This window comes from Sphaerodactylus townsendi, linkage group LG13 (assembly GCF_021028975.2).
Source record: "Sphaerodactylus townsendi isolate TG3544 linkage group LG13, MPM_Stown_v2.3, whole genome shotgun sequence".
Lineage (NCBI taxonomy): Eukaryota > Metazoa > Chordata > Lepidosauria > Squamata > Sphaerodactylidae > Sphaerodactylus > Sphaerodactylus townsendi.
In genome coordinates, this window is record NC_059437.1 from 9,280,006 (window position 1) to 9,289,116 (window position 9,111).

Below are 9,111 nucleotides of genomic sequence, written 5' to 3' on the forward strand. Positions count from 1 at the left end.
CTAAAGGAAACGAATTAAAGACACATGACCAGGCAAACAGTGTTCAGGGATCCATTTGGAAACCTTGGCCCCTTCCGCACACGCAAAATAATGCGTTTTCAAACCACTTTCACAACTATTTGCAAGTGGATTTTGCTATTCCGCACAGCTTTAAAGAGCACTGAAAGCAGTTTGAAAGGGCATTATTCTGCATGTGCGGAATGAGCCCTTGTTAGATGATAGATAGAATGATAGATAGAATGATAGAATGATAGAATGATAGAATGATAGATAGAATGATAGATAGAATGATAGAATGATAGATAGAATGATAGATAGAATGATAGATAGATAGATAGATAGATAGATAGATAGATAGATAGATAGATAGATAGATAGATAGATAGATAGATAGATAGATAGATAGATAGATAGATAGATAGATAGATAGATAGATAGATAGATAGATAGATAGATAGATTCATTCCTGAAAGACAATAAAATCAGAAAGATAATTAGGGGAGCATAAATCTGCATTTTTGGCCAACAGATTCTCGTACTCCAGCATTCGTTTCTTCTGTCATAAACCACAGGCTGAGCTCTCCGGTGAACTCTTCTATTTGTTCAACGTAGCCTGCGAGCAGCATTTCCGTACTGCTGCGTTGCCCAAAATGATCGCCAGGATCCAGACCTCGCCAAGGTGGCAAAAAGAAGACGCGTCTTTCCCAAACCGACCGAGATTTTCGAGTCCGGGGATCGACCCCCAAGTGCCTCGCTGGATGGGCGCGATCTTCGCTCGCATGTTGCATCCCAGTGTCCCGGTAAAGGAGTCCGCCGAGGTTTCGAGGTCTCCAACACGACAATCTTCCGACCGCTGAATGGGCGAATTCCGCTTCCAGGGCTCTCCGGAGTTAACCCTACCAACGCCCTGCCGTTGCCAAACCGGGAGCCAATTGCGCGTGCGGAATATCCTCCAGTGGGGAAAGCGCCTAAATCGGAGTATTTCCCTTTGACGCAGGAAGGGCCCTTGGGAAGAAGAACGGGACAGGCGAACTAGAGGGTGCCGGGAAGTGCAGGTGCCTCCCAAGCGTTTGATGAATTCCCCCCCCCTTTCACTGACCCCAGTCCAACCCCTTAATCGCTCCTTCCGCACAGGCAGAATAACACACTTTGAATCCCCTTTCAATGCACTTCGCAGCTGGATTTTACTGTGCGGAATAGCAACATCCACTTGCAAACAATTGTGAAAGTGGATTGGAAGTGAATTATCCTGCCTGTGTGGAAGGGGCCAATATCTCTTCATCCTGGTTATGAGTGCCTATTTTTAATTAGAAACGAAACTTTTTTAAAAATGCAGTGTCTCTCTCTTAAATCTTTTCACCGTGTTCCTATTTACACATTCACACACATCGCTGTGCATTCAGCTCTTAAGAGTTGTGGCGTCTGCAGAACTAGATTTCCTAGCGTTCCAGAGACCCTGAATAGCAGCAGGTTTTCCACCAATGTACAGACTTTAAAAAAAATCCTAAACCTGTTCATCTCACCCATTCAGAGGTGTCTCGTTACAGGGTCTAGCACGGTGAGTGTTGGAATAATCCCCTGGTAACGGGATTATCCCTGTTCACATTGAGCAGGGCACAGCAGAAACCTTACCTCGTGTGCATGTGTGAGGATCTCATATGAGCTTGCACAAAAGAAAGTCGGTTGTAGTTTCTAGTCTAATAAAAAGAGTATTTATTAGTGAACTCCATTCTGGATAGAAAGGTAGGTAGATAGGTTCACTCATCTATCCTAATCTAGCTGGATGGGGACGGATACACGGAGCACCCCTCCTCCTTCTAGGCATGTTGAAAGTAAGATGGAGAGAGTCCGAGAAGAAGGCGGAAGGAAGTCCCTGAGAATAGCAATCTAACATCAAAGGGATAGAGTACAGTAGGGGTACAGTAAAGCTGGACGAAATGATGTAGAAATTTTTAAGGATTGGTCTTTGACCGCAACAATAAAATTCAGTCATTCATGATACAGTAAAGGTGTCAATCCCTAGGTCCCTATCTAGCCACTGGCTAACCCCCCCCCCCCCCCCCCCGCTATGGGTTGAGGCAGGAAACAGTGTAAAGTCCTTCCCTTCCCTTCTGTTCCAAATGTGAGGATACCAGGCTTGGCTAGCTAACTCTCTTGAGGAATGTGGAACTGCATAATAGCCCTTGGTACGTTCTAATTGGAGAATGAATGAATGAATGAATGAATGAATGAATGAATGAATGAATGAATGAATGAATGAATGAATGAATGAATGAATGAATGAATGAATGAATAGCCAAGATAAGCAATGCAAGGGAAAAAAGCACAGGTGCCAGAAAAGAAGGAGGCTAAACAAATGAGCCTCAGGCTCATTCCGCACATGCAGAATAATGCATTTTCAAACTGCTTTCAGTGCTCTTTGAAGCTGTGCGGAATAGCAAAATCCACTTGCAAACAGTTGTGAAAGTGGTTTGAAAACGCATTATTTTGCGTGTGCGGAAGGGGCCTCAGACTCAACGGTGCCAGGTCTGCCCACCCCCAAAGACAGGCCTTCCAATCCAGCCCTCTCTTCTCACACCCAGAGGCAGAGCTAACCCCTCTGCCACACTATCAGGCTGAGCTTCCCTTCACTCTTCCTGCTATTTTTCCTGAGCCAGACCTGAGCTCTTCCTAATGCAGGATTCAAATCCTTGGAGTTCAAACCCCGCTGAGTTCAGTAGGGCTGACTCCCATGCTAGGCAGCATTTCAGCTGGGCGACTCATGGAGAACTAATTCGATTTCGATTTCGAATACCTTTAATGGCATATAAATAGTTTAACATTAACATTGCAAGACAATAACAGCCTTTACAACTTCTGACGAGTTAAAATAACACCATTTAAAAATTTAGCCACCGCTTCCAACAGCTCGTAGTTGGGGCTGTTTAAAAGATATATACCCTTCTGTTTATCTGTAATGCCTTCACTTCCATGCAGGAAGGGGATTATGTGCTTCTTCCTACCTATCTCATTAAAAGGACAATCCAACAGCACATGAGATACTGTTTCCACAGAACCCATGCCACACGGGCATTTCTTTATGTGGAATTCCAAGGTGGCGTCCAAGGCTAAAGGAAGAAGGCAGGGCATTACACCTAGCTAAGGTGATTGCTCTATGCCACCAGGCCTCAACCAGGAGATAAAGGTACCGGGCTACAATTAATCTATCCACAGGTACTCCCAGAGAACTAATTCAGAAACAAATTGTCTCCCTTGCTTAACAGCAACCCATTTGCCTTCAGCTGCCTGGATGGGGAAGTTCTGGCAAAATCTTTTTCAGCTTGGGTAACAAAGATCACCCTTGTGTGACTTTGGGGGGAGCTGCTGCCATGTTTGGTGGAGGGGGGGGGGGGGGGCTCCAGTCATTTCAGCCATCATCTTCAGTGATTCCCTGCCCACAGTTCCCTGAAGGTTCAATCACACTGTGTATCAGAAGAAGAAGGATTTGGATTTATTCCCAACTTTTCCCCTAATGCAAGGAATCTCAAAGCGGCTTACAACTCCTTCCCTTCCTCTCCCCACAACAGACAACTTGTGAGGCAGGTGGGTCTGAGAGAGTTCTGATGAACTGTGGTCACCCAGCAGGCTTCATGTGTAGGAGTGGAAAACAAACCTGCTTCACCAGACTAGAGTCTACAGTGCATTTTAAAATGCATCTAACTTTCTTCCATCCTTCCCAGGAGTGCTGTAGCTGACAACGGTGGGGGCAGGGGGGGTTGGTAGGGGTCGATGGGGCAGGGGGAGTTCAGCCAAGGACTGAGCATGGATGAGGGAAAGGGTGGGTGGGTGGCCTAAATGCACCCCACATGAACCAGACCAATAGTGCCTGGGTTGTCTGCCTCCCCTAGCCCTCTTCTAGCCCTCCACTGAGTCCATCGTTCATGTGGAGGAGTGGGGAACCAAACCGAGTTCTCCAGATTAGAGTCCCCTGCTCTTAACCACAACACTACTCTGGTTCTGTTGGAGGGTTGTGTCAATGACAATAAAAATGCCTTTTAGTCTGTTGGGAATAAGAACTCCTGGAGGAGCAGCACCAAGAGCTCGTGTATCTAATCTGGAGGAACCGGGTTTGATTCCCAGCTCTGCCGCCTGAGCTGTGGAGGCTTATCTGGGGAATTCAGATTAGCCTGTGCATTCCCACACACGCCAGCTGGGTGACCTTGGGCTAGTCACAGCTTCTCGAAGCTCTCTCAGCCCCACCTACCTCACAGGGTGTTTGTTGTGAGGGGGGAAGGGCAAGGAGATTGTCAGCCTCTTTGAGTTCCCTACAGGAGAGTAAGGGGGGATATAAATCCAAAACTCTTCTTCTTCTTCTTCTTCTTCTTCTTCTTCTTCTTCTTCTTCTTCTTCTTCTTCTTCTTCTTCTTCTTCTTCTTCTTCTGTATTTGGAGATTACTCCTATTCGTAGTTAGCAGAGTGCACGGGTGGCTTAAACAGCACAGCAGAAGCCTTACCTTGTATGCATTAGTGTGATGGATCCCAATGTGCTGCAAGCGTACACAAAAGAAAGTCGGAATCAGTTGTAGTTTCTAATCTAATAAAAAAGAGTATTTATTAGTGAACTCCATTCTGGATAGAAAGGTGAAGAGATAGGTTCACTATGCTATCCTAATCTAGCTGGATGGGGATGGATGCACGGAGCCCCCGTCCACCCTCTAGGCATGGTTGAAAGAAAAATGGAGAAGGGTCAAGGAAGGAGCCAGAAGGAAGGAAGTCCCTGAGAGTATCAGTCTAACATCAAAGGATAGAACCAGCATGATAGAGTAAAGGTGTCAATTCCTAGGTCCCTATCTAGCCACTGGCTATCTATAGTAAAAACCCTTCTGTAGGATGAGGCAGGAAACAACGTAACAGCATAAAGTCCTTCTCTTCCAACATAATCCTGATACATTAGTGGAGGACAACGAGGCAGCTTTGACTGCAGGAATCAGAGCCCTAAATCCAGGAGATCCATGGTTTCCTGACCCGCAGGCCACGTGTCCACTGTCCACTGCTGTGATCCTCTCAGAATGGATTTATTTAGGAGCCGCTGGTCATTAGTCTTCTTCTGCGCACTGTTATGATCCAAGAAAGGGCATAAATATGCAGACTAGACGCTTAAAGGACTGTGTGTGTCTGAATCACACAGCTTGGAGGGCCGCTTTGGCCACATATGAACCCTTGAAACCCATGAAAAGAGGTGTATCCCTGAGAGACAGAGAGACAGAGAGACACACACACAGAGAGAGGTTAGCATTAAAGGATCACCCACGGCCCTTGGACCTCTTTGCACCTCTCTTGTAGAAAAGCCCTGGGCTTAAAAAAATTTTTTAAAGTCCACTGTCCCTTTGCTGATTTGCGGGGGGGGGGGGGGGGGGTTGGTAATAACAGACCCATCTCAGCTTGAAAAGCTTCTCAATCAAGAGTGTCGATTGCTTTATGACTCCGATAGCCCCCCCCCCCTGCCCCCCTTCATCTGTAGCCTTCAAGCCTCAGTACACACTTTTGCCAAGGGGCACCGACTCATCTTCTAGCGGCTAGAAGTGTTTCCCAACCTTTTCGACATCACGGTACCCTTGACCTCACTCTTCATATCTCAGGGTACCCCCCTCCCCTCCCTTGACCTCTCTCATCATATCTCAGGGTACCCCCCCTCCCCTCCCTTGCCCTCACTCGTCATATCTCAGGGTACCCCCCTCCCCTCCCCTCCCATGACCTCACTCTTCATATCTCACGGTACCCCCCCTTCCCCTCCCAGGATGAAGGGAAGCACGGCGGGGGGGGGGGCAGGAATTGGCTGCTGATCTTGCGGCAGGCCCTGCCTCCTGGGCCAGCTCCATGTCCTTGCTGGCGCCTGCGGGAGACACCACAAAAGTGTGGGGGGCTGGTAGCGTTGCCACGGTACCCCAGAGACATGCGCAGGGCACCCCAGGGTACCACGGAACCTTTTTGCTCCAAACATTTCACCCGCATCTATACCACATCTCTGAAGATGCCCGCCATGGGCCTACATGGGCCTTAGGAGCAAAAAACACCAGACCACGGCCACACAGCCTGGAGAACCCAAGACAACCACTATGCAGCCTAAGCCTATTGAAATGAAGGGGCTTAGATAGGAGTAGCTCTCCTTAGGATGGCACTGTTCAACCTTCAGAACCGGCATCATGTGATGCTTGAGGCTCTACGGCACAGGTGTCAAACTCACGGCCCTCCAGATGTTGTGGACTACAGTTCCCACCATCCCCTGCCAGCATGATGCTGGCAGGGGATGATGGGAACTGTAGTCCATAACATCTGGAGGGCCTCGAGTTTGACACCTATGTTCTACGGCAGGGGTAGGGAACCTGCGGCTCTCCAGATGTTCAGGAACTACAATTCCCATCAGCCTCTGTCAGCATGGCCAATTGGCCATGCTGGTAGGGGCTGATGGGAATTGTAGTTCCTGAACATCTGGAGAGCCGCAGGTTCCCTACCCCTGTATACGGCTATGCGGACAGCAGGACTCATTGCTTATGGACAAGCCCCCAGTTCTAGCGGAAGCTGGACCCAGACCTTTGGGGGGGCCCAAACAGGCAGCCCAGTTTGATCTCCAACAGAGGCATAAATCCTTGCAAGAATTAAATCTTCCAACTCTTAGGCGGCTCCTTCCGCACATGCAGAATGATGCACTTTCAATCCACTTTTCCCAATTGTTTGCAAGTGGATCTCGCTATTCCGCTCAGCGGCAGAGTGGATCGAAAGTGGATTATTCCGCATGTTTAGTGGAGCCTACATTCTTCTCCCTGCAAGGGCCCGTCGAAGGGGCTGGGAATTCCTCCTCCGTGTGTATGCGAGTCCGGAGGATTTGTAATCGTTTCCTGTGCAGGAGACCCCGGCTTTTTCTTTTTTCTGAAAAAAACGCCGTTTCCAGCACTCCTGGCGGTGCCGCCTCCGACTCTCCCCCCCCGAGATACCATCGAAAGGCAGGAAAGAAAACGAACTCACTCGACCCCCGGGGTTCCCTGGCTGTCCTTAAGCGGGGAGCGCACGGTGTGTGTACAGATTAAGCCAGGATAAATATACAAGCCTTTCCCGCTTGGACCCGACCTGGCAACTTCGCTTCTGAAGTGCGCAAAGACGCGGGACGCTGCGTTTCTATTTGAATCAGATTTGGCTGCATAAAATAATTCATAGATCAGGTTTATTGCAGGGATGGGATCTCCGTGATCAAGCACGCGTTTAGCCCGCAGAGTGTGTGTGGTTTTTAATTAAAAAACGAGCTTTCGGCCAAATCTCCGCTGGAATCCGAAGCAAATCCCATCGGATCCAGAGGGGCTTATTTCAAAGTAAACAGGCGGAAGAGGGGGCTTTGCTTGGTCTGCTCTTGGGCCGGTCGCACGCCGGGGGAACAGCTGGGCAGGTCAACGCCGCTGAATGATGGCCTGAAAACTCGAGACTCTGATCCAGGGCTCCGGGCTGTGATCCATGGGAGGTTCCTCAGCAGCCCGGTTCTCCTGCAAGGACAGGGCGCAAAGGCCAAGTCCTGGGTGCCGAAGGGCCAAAGGCAGCCCAGCAAGCGGGATCCCCCCCCCCCAGGAAGCAGAAGCGGCAGAAAGGCCTTGTCTCGGGAGGAGCCGTCCTAACCCTCTCCCACCCCACCCCCCAACACACCGTTGACACGATAGCTGGCCTGCCACCACGCCTGGGCTTCCTGCATCGCCCTCCAAAGCATCGCCTCGCTAGTCCCTGGGCAGGAGTAATTCGGCATTGTCCAGTAATAAAATATCAGGGGTCTGGGATCCTCTCTGCCTCCCTTCGTGTTCTTTGCTGGGAGTCCCCCTTGGTTGTTTCTCGATTTGGAAAGAACGGGACAGCAGAATCCGGACCGAGGGAAACCGCTGTTTAGTTCCTCTTGGCCCCGTTTCCTTTCTCTCCCAGCCGCTCCAAAGCGTTTGGCTTTCACGGGATCCTGTCTTTAAATGCCAACGCTCTGAAGGAAAGAAAATTGTTCCCTTTTGCTTGTCAGCAAAGGAAAGAAAGAAAGAAAGAAAGAAAGAAAGAAAGAAAGAAAGAAAGAAAGAAAGAAAGAAAGAAAGAAAGAAAGAAAGAAAGAAAGAAAGAAAAAGAAAGAAAGAAAGAAAGAAAGAAAGAAAAAGAGAGAGAGAAAGAAAGAAAGAAAGAGAGAGAGAGAGAGAGAGAGAGAGAAAGAAAGAAAGAAAGAAAGAAAGAAAGAAAGAAAGAAAGAAAGAAAGAAAGAAAGAAAGAAAGAAAGAAAGAAAGAAAGAGAAAGAAAGAGAGAGAGAGAGAGAGAGAGAGAAATAAAGAGAGAAAGAAAGAGAGAGAGAAAGAAAGAGAGAGAGAGAGAAAAAGAAAGAAAGAAAGAGAGAGAGAAAGAAAGAAAGAGAGAGAGAGAGAAAGAGAGAGAAAGAGCGAAAGAAAGACAGAGAGAAAGAAAGAAAGAAAAAGAGAGAGAGAAAGAAAAAGAGAGAGAGAAAGAAAAAGAGAGAGAGAAAGAAAGAAATTAAAAAGAGAGAGAGAAAGAAAAAGAGAGAGAGAAAGAAAGAAAGAGAGAGAGAAAGAGAGAAAGAAAGAAAGAAAGAAAGCAAGAAAGCAAGAAAGAGAAAGCAAGAAAGAAAGAAAGAGAGAAAGAGAGAAATAAAGAGAGAGAGAAAGAAACAGAGAGAGAGAGAGAAAGAAAGAAAGAGAGAAAGAGAGAAAGAAAGAAAGAAAGAGAGAGAGAGAGAGAGAAAGAGAGAGAAAGAGCGAAAGAAAGACAGAGAGAAAGAAAGAAAGAAAGAAAGAAAGAAAGAAAGAAAGAAAGAAAGAAAGAAAGAAAGAAAGAAAGAAAGAAAGAAAGAAAGAAAGAAAGAAAGAAAGAAAGAGTAGTAAATTTGGGCCTCTCTCTCTCAGACTAACCTACCACACAGGGCAGCTGTTGTGGGGAGAAACTTGAAAAACAATATTGGGAGGCGCTTTTGATCCTCATCAGGGAAGGATAAGATATCAAATATCATAATAGATTCCCCCCCCCCGGAAAAGACCCAGGTAGGTTTCAGAGGCACCTCTTCAAGGTAAAAACACCTCCCCCCCAAAAAAAAACCCCCCTAACCTGCG